The sequence below is a fragment of the Cryptomeria japonica genome, chromosome 1, assembly GCF_030272615.1.
Source record: "Cryptomeria japonica chromosome 1, Sugi_1.0, whole genome shotgun sequence".
Classification (NCBI taxonomy): Eukaryota; Viridiplantae; Streptophyta; class Pinopsida; order Cupressales; family Cupressaceae; genus Cryptomeria; species Cryptomeria japonica.
In genome coordinates, this window is record NC_081405.1 from 527,484,332 (window position 1) to 527,503,607 (window position 19,276).

The 19,276-nt window shown below is 41.4% G+C and overlaps 1 protein-coding gene across 5 annotated transcripts in view; it reads left to right on the forward strand.

Annotated features, from left to right (window-relative positions):
• The first annotated feature begins 404 nt into the window (after positions 1-404).
• The window catches only part of LOC131055371 (methionine aminopeptidase 1D, chloroplastic/mitochondrial), a 195,909-nt gene continuing 177,037 nt past the window's right edge, over positions 405-19,276 (forward strand). For 2 of the 5 annotated variants that reach the window (XM_057989822.2, XM_057989824.2), the window contains exon 1: positions 405-637. The gene's annotated coding sequence lies outside the window, so the exon portion shown is untranslated. The remainder of the gene's footprint in view (positions 638-19,276) is intronic. The other 3 variants (XR_009108338.2, XR_009108337.2, XM_057989823.2) reach the window with 2 other exon arrangements.

Sequence of the window (19,276 nt, forward strand, 5' to 3'; positions counted from 1 at the left end):
ATATTAAATAATTAATTAATAAGTGATTTAGATTTAACTTAATCAAAATCATATAAAATTGAATAAACTTAAAAAAAGACATATTATATTATTGTTCTCGAGATTGGTTAAAGTATGGAATGATTTATATTTTCTTACAATTAATATTTCTAAAGAATTTCTTAAATTTGGTTAGGATAGAAACCCTGAAGTCACCATTTTTGATAAAAGTGATCTTTCCTAGATGGAAGAATTATGCAGCTTCTCGTTGACCAATTTGTTAAATAAAAAGTTTTAAAAAAGAATGCAAAATAAAAAAAGAGATGTCAATGTTTATTGGGAGGATGGATGGCATGTATCATTGCTCCATGAGGCTAGCTACAACAAAAAAAACAAACAAAAACAATTTGATTAAATTACACTATAAATTTACTTGATGCTGAAAGACATTTGATTTAATGATAACGTTCTAAATGACGTTAACATTATTGACTAACTTAAGGAAGAATCGATTTAATTGTTTGCTGGAGTTCTTTTGAAGAATCGAGCATTTTCATTATTTAATTCTTGGCTGGCGTCGGGATTTATTGGAGGGGCGCACTGTTCTACAGGCCGATTTCATATATTCTCTCATAGAATGATGTCACAGTGATAACAGGTAACCTTCTCGGCAATTGCTTTACCAAAAACCAATTGAAGCATTAAACGTTATTGGTATGGTTTGAACAATCTGATATACGTTGGAGCTATTTCAAGTTTGAATCAGAGCATACTTAATATATGAAAAAACAGAAATGTTGATGATATTTGTGTAATCAATCTGCTGTTGCATAACATCTCCAATATATGAAAGAAGCACCCTTCAATATTGCTGTGTGTGTTTAAATTCCTATGCATTATTTTCGAATCTTTAGCAAACAGTAAATTTTCTGTACTGAGAACTCGTTTAACTGTTTAACAAAATGTTTCATACTGAACTGGAAGTTAAAAGTAAAATTTAAACGTAATCTTGCAAAGGGGTTCTTACATCTAGCTCCAGTGTCTGCGTCTCCAACAATAGGGTACTTCTCTTTGATGGAAGTGGGAAGACAAGGAAGAACTAGAGATTTGGAAAAATTGAATGATTACTTTTAACTTGTAAGGTAATGAGAAGATTTGAAGCTTATGAGTAAAAAGTTAGGAAAAAGCATGAATGCCCTATACTGAGCATGGATAATGCGTGGGGATTGCTAAGGATAGCCTAAGACTTCGAAAGGTGATTCACAATCCCATTGACAGAGAGAGAGGGGAATGAGAGCTTTTTGGAAAGAAGTAGCCAAGAATGTAGAAAACAACCTCGTGGATGTCAATGGCGAGAGGAGTATAAATAGGTGTAGAAGCTTAACGATCCTTGGGGAGATGATTGAGAGATAAGAAAAGAGGTGATTATGAGTTAAGAGGAGAGGAGATTCAGTTAGGGGGAGAAGTGGTACAGTTAGAATCGAATCAACTCACAATCAAAAGCAAGAGGTGGAAAAACGATTGGAATTGAAGAAATAACATGTCCTCCAAACACGACAAGGTTGCTTCTTTTGAGGGTTTGGGTCATCCCTTTTGCTAGGGTATGTTACTTGGGTGACCTTACAACTTAAACCAAGTTGTCTAGGCGACCCTACAACTGAAGGTTGAAATGAAATGAAATGAAGGATTTTAATAACGTCCACGAGGCCAAAGCATCCTATGGGACCCACGGACAGCACACACCCCACAAAGTCAGGGCACCACGATCCTAATCTGCCTGTAACTTCTTTTCAAGAACTGCTCTTCTGCAGTGAATTTTTATCAACAGTCACTGTTTTTTTGAGTTTTGTCTCTTCAAACAAAGTGTTTAAATTGTTTGTTTTCAAAATGTCTTCATAAATGACTCGGATGTCACTATGAGCCGAGCATTCTAGAACAAAATGTCGATCTGTCTCTACTGCTTCTGTGTTGCAAAATAAGCATATCCTCTTTTGCCACTCTTCTTTAGGCATCATTCATGTACCTGTTTCACACCTCAAGTGATGAGAGCTGGTTCTTAATTGAGCCATTAGCATTTTTGCTTTCCATTTAATATTTGCTCCTATCTAGGATTTTTCTTCATGATCTCCTGTGGGGTTAAATTTTGTGATATAATAGGCTTTTTTACGTCCAACTTGTTTTGTCCATAAGCTGCTCGTGAACTTTTCCTTCACAAATTTTTTTATTTCTTCATTGGTGTTTGGACATTCTTGTATACTAATGTCCCATTTGCTCATTCAATTGTCATTTTGTCTCATCCATGTGTTCTTCCTTCTATCTAGGCTTTCCCCCATAATCAGCTTAGGCCAACGATGATTTTCCATATTTTGAATCTTCTTTAGATAGTTTACTAAACGAACCATCGCTAAAGCTTCCAGGGGATAGGTACCAGTTTCAGCCAAAAGAATCTCATATGGAACAATAGTTTTAATTTTGAAAGTACTTATGATTAGGTGTTTTTGGATTCTTTCCAATTGTCTCCATATTTGACATATTGCTGCCCCAAATTTCACATCCGTATAGAATTACTGGAGTGACCAGCAAACCAAAAAGCATTCTCTTGCTTTTCCGATCCCAAAGTTCAGCATTTCTACATCTATTTTGTAGCACATACAATGCCTTCCATCCACCTTGAATTCTTTTTGCTCTACAAGTTTTCCAATCAAGTTTGTAGTGAAAATCGAGTCCAAGATATTCATAGTCGTTCACTACTTCCAGCGGGTTGCCTTCAAAAAGAAAATTGTCTTGTATCTTTTTATTTCTTCTCAAAGAGAAGATCATAACTTTGGTCTTGCTAATATTCACATGCATCCCGACTTCCTGGCAAAAGACTTCAAGCGTCTTCAAGTGTTCTCTCAAACCCTTTGCAGATTTAGCTATTAGGATGAGATCATCCGCATATAGAAGTAGCTTTATTACATAATTAGCCAACTGGACTCCTTCGCTGCTATTATTGTTTAGCCACTCTTCTAGCTTATCAATATATAACCCAAACAGTGTTGGAGAAAGAGGGCAACCTTGTTTGACACCAATATAACTGCCAAAACACTTTGACATTCCCTCTAAGGTTCTGATTTTAGCCCTGACCTGCTCATAAAGCCTATGGACAGCAGCCCTAAGCCCATTTGGAACTCCCAATTCCTCCATCCTATGCCATAGTTTATCCCATGGAACTGTATTAAAGGCTTTTCTAAAGTCTACAAAGCAGCAAAAAGCCTCGCCCCCTTGAGTATTCCAAATTTTTTCAACCAAAAACCTAAGTGTAACACCATGGTCTATAGTAGAGTGTTTTGATCTAAAACCCGCCTGACCCTTGGCTCTTTTCCCTCTAATTTCTGCCCAGCTGCTAATCCTGTGTTCAATCATGCTTCCAAACAACTTCCGAAGAAGTGGGTTGATCATAATAGAGTCGTAATTTGATGGATTGTTTCAATCTCCGCTTTTGTGAAGAGGGATCACAACGCTGGTTGTCCAATTTTCTGGGAAACTCTCTTGAGTTACATTTTTAATTTGTGTTTGATATGAGGTGCAAGGGCTTCAATGCCCCACTTTAGGTATTCTGCTTGTAGCCCATCTATGTCTTGTGCCTTTCCTCCCGCAAGCCTTCTTATGCCCTGTTTGATATCTTCAATGCTAAAGAGTTCAGAATTGACATTGATTACCGAGGGTTCCTATTTATCTTGGTCACGCTCATATAACAACTTTGCATATTCAAGCCATTGGCATCCTGTGATACTGTTCTTTATTTGTTTTCTCTTTTGTTGCAGCTCTTTCTAGAACCTTTTGGGGTTTTGTTTTCCAAGAGTGATCAGTTCCACCCTTCTTATATTCACATACTTTTCTTTTTTACACCTTAGCAATCTTTCGTACTCTTTTTTACTTTCCTTGTTCATCTTGCCTTCTCGCAGATTTCTTTTTGCTAACTTGCACTCGCCATCAAACCAAGGATTAGCTGGAAAAGTGTTTTTCGCTTGTCTTTTGGGTCTAGCTCTCTTACACTCGACTAAAGCTTTGTGAATCAAGGTGATCAGCATATCCTTGCTCACAAGATGATCTGAGATATTTTCTGATTCCTTAATAGACCATTTGAGGGCAGCCTTGAAGAGTTTCTGATTCTCTTGAGTCATGAGGATTCTCCCCTATGAGGATGCTTTCTTTTGTTTAAAGAATGTTTTTTCTTCCTGCTGTATGCTTATGTGAATGGCCAGTTTTAGGTAAATAGGGTTATGATCTGACTTTAACCCTATTGGGCAGACCTCTGAGGTTTGAAAAAGGTTTTCGGGAGGGCGTGAAGACTTGGAAGCCAAGCCAAAGGATGGAAAAGGTGGAAAGGAGGCTAGTAAGGATACTAGATGCACATAAAGATTGACATAAAATTGAAAATGCTAAGAGATATATTTCATGCCATGTGGTGTAATAAGCCGGACCAAATTCTTAAATTAGTTTTTGCAATTTTTATCATGTTTGGTGCATAGCCATTTCGTTAAACAGTTACATTTCAGCTGTTCTGGTGTTTTATTTCCATTTTTTTAAATAGATAAGTTAAATAAAATTCATAACATCCACTTTCCAATCCTCACATATAGTTTACAACTTTATTTTAACACAAATTATTGCATAAATATTATAACAGAGAAATTTTATATAATACTTCGTATAGCTGTCTAGAATAATATTGCACAGAAATACACATACAGTAGTATAGTATTAAATATTGCTCAATATTTATTAAAATGTGGCTGACTTTTTTTTTCTGGAAAACTTCCAAATATTTCAAACATTAACCATATATGCTTTGAAATGGTATGGCAGCTTCATTGGAAGGTACAGCCCCTTCAGGAAGTGTACGACAGTTTAGAATATATTATAACAGCAAATAACAAGCTATGATATCTCCTTCATATGCCGCGCCAACTTCGATAGAGTCAAATAAAAGCTACGGCAAGGTTTTGGAAGCCTTAAAGGTTTTAATACATGCATCAACCGTTTGTAATATGTGAAATGTACAGCCCAATAAAGTCTTCAAATAATACAGAAAACTTATGAAAGGCTGTGATAAATCTAATATTTACAATTTATTCTTCCTCACAGGCTCACAGTACATACAACACTATATTTTTGGTCTCTTCTCCACCCGCACCCATTGCATATACAAATTTATTATTTGCAATAAATTCGTAGCTGGAACAAATTGATGCCGGCAACTACATAAAAATCCTTTTGTTCCCCTGTCAAGCACAATTCTGAATCCTATGTGAATCCGCCATGGATTTGACTAGGAAGAAATGTGGCATCTTCGAAGCCAAATACCTCTAGAGTTTTCAACCTAGGGTTTGAGTCCAAACTTTGCAAGAAGAGTAATAAAAGTGTCCAAGATGACAAATGAGCTCCTTCATTCTTCTTTTATAACTTCTCCGAGAAGTTATAATTCAAACTTCACCTTTACTTAAATAATCACCTCATAAAATGACTTTATTTTACTTCTGCTTTTTAACTTAACTTAATGTAACTCAATTTAATTAACTAAAAATATTACCTTATTTAATTCTTCAAATTAGCCTACAGGAATAAAATAGGCTAATGACACTTCCCTAAATGCCTAAGACGAAGTTAGGGACATTACACGTGGGTTGTGCATTTGTGCAAGATCCTGACCAAGAATCTTTGTTCCAGACTTGCAATATTGCTGATTTTACCTTGTAAACATTTCGTGAAACACATTGCATACAAGCTATTATGAAGAACTCTTGATTATAATCACTTAGAACAGTTGTATCTGAAATTCTGGATCATGACAACATAAACCCATCCCAACAATCATAGAATAGCTAAGGAATTTGTCAAACAGTTGGCAAATATACAAGAGTGTTGGAAACAATAGAAAATGAATAACTTGTTCCAAAAATTATAATCACAGATATGCGAACATTTCTTTCTCTAAGCTCCGAATGATACCAATTACAATTGCAATAATGGATACCAAGGATGCTAGACTGAGTCTAGATTGAACACCACTTAGGACCATTAAAGATAGTTGGCAGCTTTAATTTGGCATTTATTAACAATGATTGTTGATAATAAAATTTATATTACAGCCACCGATTAGTCTGCAATAAAACTGAAACAACCTCTGACCTTAAGGAGTGTAGCTGCAATTATTGGTAGATAACGTTGAAATGAAGCTCCCAACTAAAGTGAATTGCTGTGATGAAACTCCTTTTTCAGAAATCTGTTCTATGTTGTATATCTATGAAGTTCTCTGCTGGAGACTTCCCAAAGTGGTATAAACTCACCCTAAATTGTTGCATTCCATTTAGTGGCTAACTACGAAGTGGCCAACATTTTACTTTGCACATAATCTCCAAATAATGACAGTCAGCAAATTAAATATTCAAACCCCACAAAATGGCATCCAAGGGAAAATAAAAGGACTAGTATAAATCAAAAATATTTTCCTTACAATATTATTTGCCTGCAAATATCAATAATCTAAGGAGAAAACTCAAATTGGACGAAAATAATGTACCTTTCTCACACAATCTCTTTCAAATTTGCATCGATTTGTACACTTGTGAATTCTAAATGAATCCATCAAGGATTGGCTGGGTGGGTTTTTGTCACCTTGATCCCCTGAACACGATACCATTAATTGAATACCATTTTGACAAGGATGGCACTCTCCAAGAAAGTTGGAGCTCCTTAGGATATTGGAAAGGCCACAAAAAGGGGACATTACAATTGGACAGCCAAGTCATCACTAGTTTCAATCTTGGCCTATATGATTTTGGGTACTTATAGTTTCTATATAACTATTTTTTGAAGTTTTGAAAACCCACAATGATACATGGTGTGCACCTTAATGATGTGATTCATGCCTTGATTTTGAAATCTAATCTATATTTCTCATTCATAGACCTTTGTTTTATAGGCACGCCTATGGCCCTATACACTACAAATTTGAACTTGATTTCCTTATTGGTCTTTTTGTGTATCAGCACACCCCTATGCACTAAAAAGTTGACTTCAAAAATTAGGTTTTGGATCTTCGAGGCTTGGGCTTACTCGATGCACGTGGTTTGCAGGCTATTGCATGCATCCCATGGGGACTAGTCTAAAAGATCCCCAATCCAATTCTCCCCAAAACTGACCCAAAATTTGAGGTTATGTGCAATTGTTTGTTACTGATAAGTCTTTGGCCAGCGTATATTTGGAAGGGGTTTGACTGGTTTTTCTTGTTTTTGATTGGTTTTTGATGTTTTATGCAAGATTCTTGAATGTTATATGAAAGAAATTGCTGATATTAACTAGCACAATGCATAACATATAAGAAGGCAATCAAAGAAACTTTCTTTTGCTCAACAGAGCGATGTACATACCATTAACATGATCCCATAAGTCTGATATAAATTTCCAGCCGATAGAAATGTAGAAATCAGCTCCAATAATTGCTAAACCCTAAATACACCCAATGGTTTGATGCCCTTCTTCCCAAAATGGAGCGGCTAGCTGAAAATAGAGGTTATGGAAACAGCCAAATTTACATAACCTTCAATTTATTTATGAGGGTTTGATTCCTTTTTGTTTTAATTCTTTGGTAAATTTGGTTGTCTCCATAACATTTTTGTGCATACCCATGAATTCTTTCTTCATAACATTATGAAATGAATGAAATAACATCAACACTTCACAAATCATGTTTTTCAAAACCCTTTCGAATCTGGAAATGACACTTTTAAGTCTAGAAATGTTGATGTTCTAAGTCTGGTTTCCACGTTTCAGATCTGGAAATGGATAAAATGATGAGAAACTTATCCAGGTCTGCAAGGGATTAACTTGGATTTCCTTCCCAATTTTCCTCCTACTGGAAATTGCTTGAGAATTCTGGAAATTACTCTTGTTCAGGTCTGAAAATGTCTGATTCTGTGAATAAAACTCATCAAGACTGGGTATATTGCTTTTTTATTCTCTTCAAACACTTATCTCCTTGCGATTTTTGTCATCAACACTCTCTTAACTTGTGGGAGAATTAACCTTGCACTTGATTCATTTGAATTCAAATTCTCTTTGACTGCTGTAGGTCACACCTTATTCTGCTCTTGCTCTGTCCCTTAAGTTAGTTTGAATTGCATTGCAAAATGAAAAGTAATTTCTTCCTTTATACAGCTTCATGCTATCATTTCACACTTGTCAAAGGGAGAAGGTTGGCTATGCTTATGAATTTCTTTGTTTTGAAGTTGTTTTCTCACACGTTTCATTCCATTCTCCAGCCGACCTTGCCTCTTGTTTTACTTGTTTTGAGGCCTTTTATCCTTTTTAAATCAAGGTTGGCCCTTAATTGTTGCATTCCCTTACACGTCTGGAGAAAATTTTATTGTTTTTTAACCCTGGTCGGCCTTTATTGACATTTTGCATCCCTTTCTCATGCATACATATATGTATGGCGGGATTTCAAAATTACCATGCATTCCCAATTTGAAAATCAGATCTGCTCTGCACTCCTGAGCAGAAATCAGATCTGCTCTGCAGTGCTGGGCACAAATCAGGGGGTGTCTTGCAATTTCCAGCACAAATTAGGGGTTGTCTTACAATGCTGGGCACAAATTACCTATTGTTTAACATTGCTGGGTGCAATTTCACCTTGATATTGCAATTTAAGGCGTAATTTCCATATTGCCTTGCAATGTTGAGTGCAATTCCATCTTGAAAAAGTAAATTTTGGGCGCAAATTCACCTAGAAGTGGAAATCCTGATGCCTTGAAGGAAATCTTGAGCACATTTTCATGTAGGAGAGGAAATCTTGGGCAGAAATTCACCATGGAGAGAATCTTGAGCACATTTTCATGTAGGAGAGGAAATCTTGGGCGGAAATTCACCATGGAGAGGAAATCTTGAGCGCTTTTTCATGTATGACAAGAAATTTCATGCATTCCGCGACTTGGAAGTGGAATTTCCTTTCATATTTCACGATTTTCCATGTTTTTCCTGGGACTTTCCTTGAAATTTCATCTTTCAACTTAGGAATTTTCCTTTCACAATTTTCAAATTCAATTTCTTTCTTGACAATTGTTCTTTCACAATTTCAACTCCATGCTGCATCAATCAAATTTTTATGATCTCACCTCATTTCTCATTGTTGAAGGTTGTCTTGGATCTTTCAATTTAGACAAGGATTTCCACATTCCAATTTTGGATTTTGATACTCCAAACATGGATAACATGGATTTCTGAACAATCATTGTCTCAATTCCAGATCTTGAAAAGGGAAACTCAACTTATGTAAGGATTGAAAGGGAACCTTGACCTAGAGGCAGATTTCCTAAGGGAAATCCACCTATGGATTTTGTCCTTGTTGATGTGTCTTTTGTACACGACCAAACACAGAATAAAATACCTAAAGGTGTTGTCGGGAATAATCATTATGTTATGTTGTTATGTTTATGTTGTCGTCGGTAATAATGAGTTACGGCGGTCAGTTAGTTAGCCGACGGGTAGGTAGTTGGAGTCGCAACGGTTGTGTCGCACCCCTTCGGCTGTCATATATTGTACCACCTCCGGGTGTTGGAGGACATGAAATGTTGACGACAGATTATAATATGAACATCTTTTGACATTAATGGCAAGCTTATTCTGGTACTTCTTTTGTATTTGCATTGTGCATTGCTGTTCGATTTCTGTATTCTTCCTGTTTACCCAGTGAGGTAAACATTTGGCGCTGCTGCCGGGGACGAACTCGGGAACGGAAGACACGGATGGCGCATAGACACAATGGGCCCACTCGTTGGTGAAGTAAACCCGGAGGCCGACGACACGCAAAGGGAACAATCGTCGTGGGACGCAGATCGTGATGGCAAGAGGCGAAGGGGAAATTGAACCTGTTTTTTTGTGTACATGGCATGTGTTTGCTATGTATGGAAGTGACTTATGCCCAATAGACTAAATAAGGACAAAAATAAAAAGATACAGGGTGACGAATGGGAAGTGGCACAAACTGCGTTGAATCTTAGATAGCAGATAGAACGAAGGCGTAGGCTAAGGCAGCTTGCCGAGGGACGACCGGCCGAGGGGTTGCCCGAAGGGAACCCAGGAGGTGTCACGGAGGTTGCGGAGGCAGAGATAGACGGAGAGAACTACACTGTCTACACTGTTGTAGGGCTGCCAGAAGGAGTCACGGAGGGTGCAGAAGGAGAACTCTATAGTTCGCCAGAATACCACCGTAGGGTACGAAACTGCGAAGAGTTGGTGGAACAAACAAGGCAAAATCTAAACCTAATCGACGCTACTAGAGACTTGCTAAAGAATTTGTCCATTTCGGAGGACAACTGGAGGGAGACACCGGAAGGTGACGGTACGGCCGAAGGTGCCGAGGGAGCACAAGGGTACCGTACGGGAGGCAATCTGTTTGGTTCGGTGTCAGCAACTTTTTCCGGAGGACCCACGAGTGGAGGTTCAGTTGTAGGAGGCGGAGGATCGCCAGGTACAAGCACATAAGGAATTAGAGGAGCGAGACCCAGCGGTGGGATGGCGAGTAAACAAAAATTGCCAAAGTTCACAGGGGAGGGCAAGGAAGACCCCTTACGGCACTGCCGTACATGTGAAACCATTTGGTCCGCCAACGGAGTAACAAACCAGGATGACTGGGTACAACAATTCCCAGCCACGTTACGAGGAGTTGCCATAGATTGGTACTCCGATGTGGATAAGCAAAAAGTGGCCACGTGGGCCAATCTACAGAAGGAATTCAAGGGGGAGTTTCGGCTGCTCCGTGATGACAATGAAATTGTAACGGAGATATACAGTACCAAACAAGGTACCAGGGAGACAGTACGGGCATACAATCGGAGGCTGAAAGAACTCTTGGGTAAAATGGAAAGCCAACCCGCAGATGGATTGAAGAAACGATGGTTCGTTGAAGGGTTGAAATCCTCCCTACGGAGGAAGATGAAAATTGTACCCCTGACGTCATATGACGACGCTTATAATAGGGCGATGGACTTGGAGAGCGAACACAAAACATCAAAGAAGAAGAAAAGTAATAAATCCTCATCCGAGGATGATGACTCGTCACAGGAAAGCAGCAGCGATGACGAGGCTGGCAAACGGGTGCAAGCGCTCCAGAAAGACATGGAGCGAATGAGAAAGGAATTCAAAATAATGAGAAACACTGGTCGGAACGAAGGGGACATATGGTGCACTGAGTGCAAAGAGGAAGGTCACACAAAGGGTACTTGCCAAAAGAAGGCATTCTGCGAGATTTGCCAAGTGATGGGACACTCCACCAGGGAGTGCCCATACAACATGAAAACCCGAAGTGTGCAAATGAACCAGGTGCTGTTCACGGAGCAGGCCACAACATCCGCACCAACGGGTACCGGCCAACATACTAACACAACGACATCATTTGGAGGATATCAGGACAACAGACGCGGCGGCAGAAGGAATAGCAACAATAACAATAATGGAAGCTGTATCTAGTATGACGCCAAGGGCCGGCCAATTATCCAATGTAGGGTCTGTAATCAATGGGGGCACTTCGCCCGTGATTGCACAAAGGAAGCCACCCCTCAGCACCTCTGCCGTTGGTGTGGGCCAGGCAACCATGAGGACGCAAATTGCCCGCAGGCAGGGGTTAATCTCCTCAACATTGAGAAGGCTGAGAAGACTGGTGAGAAAGAAGTACTGGCGATCACCCGCGCCCAGACGAAAAAAGCCACTTATCCCGACCCCCGTACGGAGAAGGAGAGATTACGGGAGGCAAAGGCCAATATTGAACGTGAGATGATGACCGAACGACGGGACAACGAGGTGGCGAGTACATCATTCCGTACGGAAGCGGAAAATAACATCATTGGGCAAATATTGCAGATGGAGGTGTCGATAAAGGTAAAAGACCTTCTAGACTCTATGCCACAATTGAGGACTGCCATCCTCACCAATGTGCAAAGCACCGCATCGTCGAGTGCACCACAGGTAGGGGTTCCCGCCACCGCTACGAAGAGTACACCACAGGTGGAGGTTTCCGTCAGCACTTCGACTAACCCGATGTTACTAGCCGTGAGCAGTGGTAGACACGCAGCTGTGGTAGAAATGGGTATCCGTGGGACCATTCTGAAGGACACCATTGTGGACGGTGGATCTGGGGTGAATGTACTACCAGAAGAAACATGGAAGCGGCTGGGGAAGCCCACCTTGTGGCCACCCACATTCAACCTGGTGGGAGCGGACCAACACGGCATTAAGCCACTCGGCCTGTTGATGGCCCAGCAAGTGACAATTGTTACGCAACCATTCTTGTTAGATTTTGTGGTTATTCCCTCGAAGAAGAAAGGCTATGACACCATCCTGGGGAGAGCGTGGTTGATCAACGCGAGGGTAAACCACAACTGGAAGAAAAATACACTTTCCATGGAGAAGGGAGGGCGGAAATATACCATTGACCTACACACCCAAGATGTCGGCGAAGAGCTCGCCTCTTCCGACTCGGACTCGGAGGACTCTAATAAAGGGGAAGGGGGTCCCGATGAAAGCAAGGGCAAGAACGCGATGGAGCCGAACAGTGAAGGGGTGCTCGAATTGGAGGGATGTTCTGAAGATGAGGTATGCTCACTTAACGGGCTCTTCCACTAGCAAATGGGGGATTACGAAATGTTCCAAAGCTATAGGCTAGAAGTAGAGGAACTAGAGCAACCAACAGAGGTATACCTGCCGGAATACAGAGAATATTGGAAGGGAGACGCCCCAAACCCTGGCAACGTAAATAATCCGAAGAGTGTCGGCAATGATTGGAACCCTGTGTGGAAGGCCGTAGCCTTCAAAATCTTTATTATCCTTCTTCTTCTTATGTACGGGAAGGAGACCATGGTCCCTATAGAATTTGTGGTTCCAGATCTTCGGATGGCCATGGAAAATAAACTTGCCACCAATAGGTTCAAATTGAAACCCTACCACAAGAAGCGCGTAGGGGACCCGAGAGGCCGGAAGGACACCCGGGAGTCCGGAGGGGGACCCGAGGGGATGGAAGGGGACTCGAGAGGCCGGGCAGGCGACTCGCCAGGTATAGGACCAAAACAGGAGACTCTCGAGCGAGGAAAACCGAGAAGGATGAAGGGCATTCCCAAAGACACGGGACCCGAGCAGACGACTCTCTAAGACATCTAAATTAGGAGATGAGGGAAAAAAAAAGAAGAAAAAAGTACGGTCGTATGACAGGCGACCGTACGGTCAAAAAAAAAAGAAAAGAGAGAGGAAAATGGCCACCGTACGGTGGGACCACCGTGCGGTGGAACCACCGACGGTGGCACCACCGTGCGGTGGAACCACCACCGACGGTGACACCACCGTGCGGTGGAATCACCACCATGCGGTGAAACCACCGACAGTGACACCACCGTGCGGTGGAACCACTGACGTTGGCACCACCGTGCGGTGGGAGCCACCGAAGGCCGCGCAAGGATAAGACGCCGCACAACCCCGCGCAACAAGAAAGACACCGCACACCGCACAGCCCGACCACGCACCGCACGACCCAATCAACACGCACACAGCAAGGGTTACGCGCAGCAGTAGCAAAAGGAAAAAGAAAAAAAAAAAGAGCCACACAGCCACGTAAGGGCAAAACGATCGCCACAGGTAGACCAAGCAGCCGCACGATTGGAGGTGCCAGTGCTGTTGTTGACCGTACAGAGAGGTTGTATGCCCAAGGTGCCATCGGAGACATTACAGTGCAAAAAAAAAACGACGACGACCAGATTTAAAATGATTCGCTGGAGTTTGAAGCCAGGACACTGGAAATTCGGAGTGGAAAAGAAGGGTTTTGACATCATAAAATATCATAGAAATGATGCGCGCCATGGACTTTCGTGGGGTTCTGAAGGTTGTAAGAAATGATGCGCGCCCTCGACCCCGCCCTGTACTGCGACAGGGAGCGCACCTGGGGCGCTGCCCCAGGACCCCGTGAGGGGCGCTGCCCCTCGACCCCGCGGGGGCGCTGCCCCAGACCCCGCGAGGGGCGTTGCCCCTCGACCCCGCTGGGGGCGTTGCCGCCAGACCCCCAGTTTATTTTGAGCTACAGAAGACCACGAGAAGTGTTGTGGTTGTCTGTCCTGTGAGAAAGAAGCCTGCAGCTAAGCATTGGCGGGGAAGCCATAAGCCGTAGAGGGAGACGGATTTGGAGGTTGGGAACAAACAGAGTTTGAGGGAAGGCATTGCAGGTCCGCACAGTTGTATGACACCAGGGAGTTATTCAGTTCAGTTTTTAGCCTTTGGGAAGTGTGATGGAGGATTTGAGGTGTCTCCTAGCATTTGTGCCAGTGGATTGTGGCCACCTCCAGGCATGACTGGTACGCTTTGAGGAACTCGGAGGATGTCTCGGCTGGACGTGAGGTTGCCGTGATGGATGCACAGAGGGCTCGGGAGGAGCTGACCACCAGGTTGGAGGCAATAGTCGTGTGAGACTTAGTTCAGCGTACCCAGGAGAGCAGCACGGGTGGCTATCGAGGACAAATTGGCTAGGGAGACAGTATCATTTGAGTAGCAGTTGGTGGAAGCTGAGACTGAAAAACGTGTTTTGCAGACAAGTTTGGGTTAGGCACAGGAGGACTGTGATGGCAAAGGAAGCAATATTGGTGAAATCCGCACTTGAGCATCAGATGGTAGTAGAAAAGGGTTTTCAGGCGAGGACGCAGCAAGTGTATAAGATCCGGGCTCGACTGGCGTCAGTAGTTCTTGCCGTTCATCTCTATTTTGTATTAAGTCGTCGGAGTCGACTTCTTTTCTTGGGGGGGATGATGTTGTCGGGAATAATCATTATGTTATGTTGTTATGTTTATGTTGTCGTCGGTAATAATGAGTTACGGCGGTCAGTTAGTTAGCCGACGGGTAGGTAGTTGGAGTCGCGACGGTTGTGTCGCACCCCTTCGGCTGTCATATATTGTACCACCTCTGGGTGTTGGAGGACATGAGATGTTGACGACAGATTATAATATGAACATCTTTTGACATTAATGGCAAGCTTATTCTGGTACTTCTTTTGTATTTGCATTGTGCATTGCTGTTCGATTTCTGTATTCTTCCTGTTTACCCAGTGAGGTAAACAAAAGGTACCTTATCCTCTCTTGAACAAAGTTCCCGATTGCTGAAGATCTCGCCGAAGGATCAGTCAGAGTAACTCCAAGGTTCTGTTATGTAGGATCTCTATGTGTGGATAAGCTCTCTGTGGTATGATGTGATTTTGCTGGAATCACAAGTGGACTTACACTTGATGACTGAACGTTTGATTTGCTTTGAATATTACTGGAACACAAGATTTCACTAGCCTAGATTTTGAAAAAAAGAAAAAAGGATGAGGGCGAGGAAAGGATCTAATTCTGACACTAGCAATGAATGACCTTTGATGAAATTCTAACTAAGTCTTGTTTTGACATCCTAGGACCATCTCCACAAGGTTAGTGCGATCTTCGGAGGAAAACTTTATGATGTTCAGATCATCGCTACAAGCATAGACACCATCAGGCTGATGCATATCAGTGAAGAAGCGACGATTGAAGTTAAGCTTTAAACTGAATGATTCTAATTGACTACACAAGGCAAGTCTGTAATCAACAAACTGCTAGTAGTATGGATATACGAATTTCACCATCAATCAAACACATTTCTTCCACTCATCTAATAACATGAAATCAAATCTGAGAAGTATAGAGACCATGCAAATTGTTGAATCGACCCATAGATTTCACCATTTCTTCAATGAAGTTTTACAAGCCTTTTACAACAACATCTTGGCAACAATCTTTGCCTTCTCTTTCTATTCTACTCTAATTGCTATACTATTAACTGACTTATTCACTATTTCTAACTATTCACCTTCTAACTCCTGACTAACTATTAGCCTTTACAAATGAGGAGCCAGGGCTTATATAGTGCCCTCAATACAATTCGATGGCTCAGATCAACTTGAGATCAATGGCCGAGATTTTACAATGAAAACCCTAATTAGGGTTTGTTACAAGAAACTCAATTCTGGCCAATGAAATAATTGCATTATTTGGACACATGTCTTCTCTGGAATATTCGACCAATGGATAGCTGGGGTAGGTACATTGAAGTTTGTGTCATCTTTGATGAGTCAGGTACATTGAACCTGGACACGCTGAGGTGGATCAACCCAACATGGAGGAGTGATGATTGGGATGCCACCTTGCCTGACACTCGGAACTTGGCTGATGTTCAATTTGATGATGTTGCGAAGCTAGCTTTAATTAACTCTTCTGAAACTATCGGCTTCTTCAACGAACCCTTGCTTTATCTTCCTTTGTCTTTGATGTGCAGGATGGATGGTGTACCTTTCCTTCAAATGCTGGACTGGAAGAGGTCGTCCCTGATGATGCTGGACCGGAGAAGGTCGTCCTTGTTGATGTTGGACTGGAGAAGGTCGTCCTTGTCTTGGCTTGATCTTCTTTTAACTGCAAGACAAACCAAAAGATGATTAAGGACTCATAATAGATATATTTCAACATAGCATTTTCTACCTTAAATCATCAACAAGAAGATGTTAAAATGAAGCTTGCTCAATATTCTCCCCAGGGACAGGCCCTATAAGAATTTCGCCTTGGACCCTTTGGAAGGGTCAGGAGTGAAATTCTCATTTTAGCTCAAAAAACATCTTTCCAAGGCATTCCAAATAGCTTCTCTCACCCTAGTCTAGGCTTGACTTAGCACAAAATTTGGAGAAAAGGATGGTTTTAGTGTTTTTTCGCTCTGGATTCTCTCACATTGAATTCATTTCCCAGCTTGGCAACATTGGTTTGATCTTCACAAGGCCTAAAAGGTCAAATTCGCTCAAAAACCTAGCTAGGGACAGGACCTACCCAAAATTTTGCTCTGGACCATTTGGAAGGGTCAGGAGTGAAATTCCAATTTGAGCTCAAAATAAGCATCTTTGATGGTCAAGAGTCTATCCAAGGCAATCCAAATGGTATCTCTCACCCTTGTTTAGGCCTGACTTCACTCAAGTTTTGGAAAAAAAAGGTGTTTTTAGGTTTTTTTCGTTGCGAATTTCTTGTTTGTAGCTCACTTCTCCATCATTTCAACTTCAATCCACCTCACAAGGCAAGGAAACACTTCTCTTCTCTCATCCAACTCTAGTTTGATTTAATTTTGCAAGGAGAAAAAGGTGATTGAAGAATTTTCGCCCTGGACCCTTTTGAAGGGTCAGGAGCGAATTTCTTCCTTTAGCCCAAAATCATCATTTCTGGAGACAACAATCAACTCAAGGGCAATCTCAAGGGCATCTTTCACCTTGGCCTAGGCATGGTTTAGCATAAATTTGAAAGGAATATGTAAACTTTAGGATTTTTGCTCTGGACCCTTTGGAAGGGTCAGGAGCGAAAATCTTGTTTTAGGGTTATTTCCTCATCCTTTCAACTTCAAATCACCTCTAAGACTTAGAACACCTTGCCTTCCTCCTCTCTAGGCCATAAAAATCAAAATTTTACCTTGCCTTGCAAAGAAAATAGGTGGAATTGGGATTTTCGCTTTGGACCCTTTGGAAGGGTCAGGAGCGAAAATCACTTTTTGGCTCAATTCCTTCAAGTTTGATAATCATTGCTAAGTCAAAGTCATTCCTGAGTACCTCTCCCATCAAAACTCGCCCTAGTCAGCACTTGGCTTGGCACAAAATTGGGAAAAAAGGTGATTTAGAGAAAATTCGCTCTGGACCCTTTGGAAGGGTCAGGAGCGAATTTCTTAATTAAGGCTTATTCCTCCATCATTTCAAGTTGCATTCACCTCAAAAGGCTAGAAAACACTTCTCCTCTCACGTCCAACCCAAGTTTCACTTGATTTTGCAAGGGAAAATAGGTGTTTGAAGAATTTTTGCCCTGGACCCTTTGGAAGGGTTAGGAGCGATTTTCATCATTTGGCTCAATTCCTTCAAACTTGATAATTATTGACCATTCAAGGACATGCCTAAAGACACCTCTAATCTTGACCCACACTAGACTTGGCATACATTTGAGGGAAAAGATAGGTTTTGAGAAAATTCACTCTGGACCCTTTGGAAGGGTCAGGAGCGAAAATCTCATTCTTGACCAAAAATCATCATTCTTTCAACTTGTAAAATCTCATCTCTCTTCGCCCTAGGAACAAGGTTTTAAGCCTAAGAAAGGTCAAAAAGTAGGCTTGTAAGGAATTTCGCCTTGGACCCTTTGGAAGGGTCAGGAGCGAAAATTCCTTTCTTGGCTAAAACCCTCATTCCTCAATGCTATCAAACACTCTCAAAGGCAAGATCATGTCCATTTTCCCTTTCAACATGCTTTGGACATCACAATTTGGTCAAATAGGGAAGGAAATGAGGTCTAGGAGGATTTTCGCTCTGGACCCTTTGGAAGGGTCAGGAGCGAAAATCTCATTCTTGGCTTGATTCTCCATTTCTTCAACTCCAATCCACTCTAGAAGACAACTAGACATCATTCTTCACCCAAGGGATAAGGTCTTAAGCCAAAACAAGGTCAAAAGAATAGGCTTGCAAGGAATTTCGCTCTGGATCCTTTGGAAGGGTCAGGAGCGAAATTCACCTTCTTGGCTAGAATCCTTCATTTTTTCAAAGCTCTCACACATTTCCAAAGTCCAAACATGTCCACACTTCCCTTCAAGATGCCTTGCAACTCAAAATTTGGTCAAACTAGGGAGGAGATGAGCCTTAGGAGGATTTTCGCTCTGGACCCTTTGGAAGGGTCAGGAGCGAAATTCACCATTTGGGCTTGATTGTTCATTTTTTAAACTTCAATTTTCTCGTAGAGGCAAATATAGATCGTTTTCCATCAAAGGAGCAAGGTTTCAAGCCAAAACAAGCGAGCAAAAAAGGTTTATGATGAATTTTGCTCTGGACCCTTCGGAAGGGTCAGGAGCGAAATTCACTTTTTGGCTAAAATCTTCATCTTTCAAAGTGTCCAACTCCCTCCCAAGGCAAGAACATACCAATTTATCCTACATGACACCAACACCTAGCCAAAACAAAGAAGGAAATAAGAGCTACAAGGATTTTCGCTCTGGACCCTTTGGAAGGGTCAGGAGCGAAAATCATGATTTGACCTTGATTCTTGCTTTTTTCAACCCTAATTTTCTTTGGGAGGCAAACATAGACTACTTTTTCATCTCCATCTTGGTCTTGACTTTAGCAAAGGGGAAAATGAGTGTTTTCTAGAATTTCGCTCTGGACCCTTTGGAAGGGTCAGGAGTGAAATTTCTATTCTAGGCTCAATTC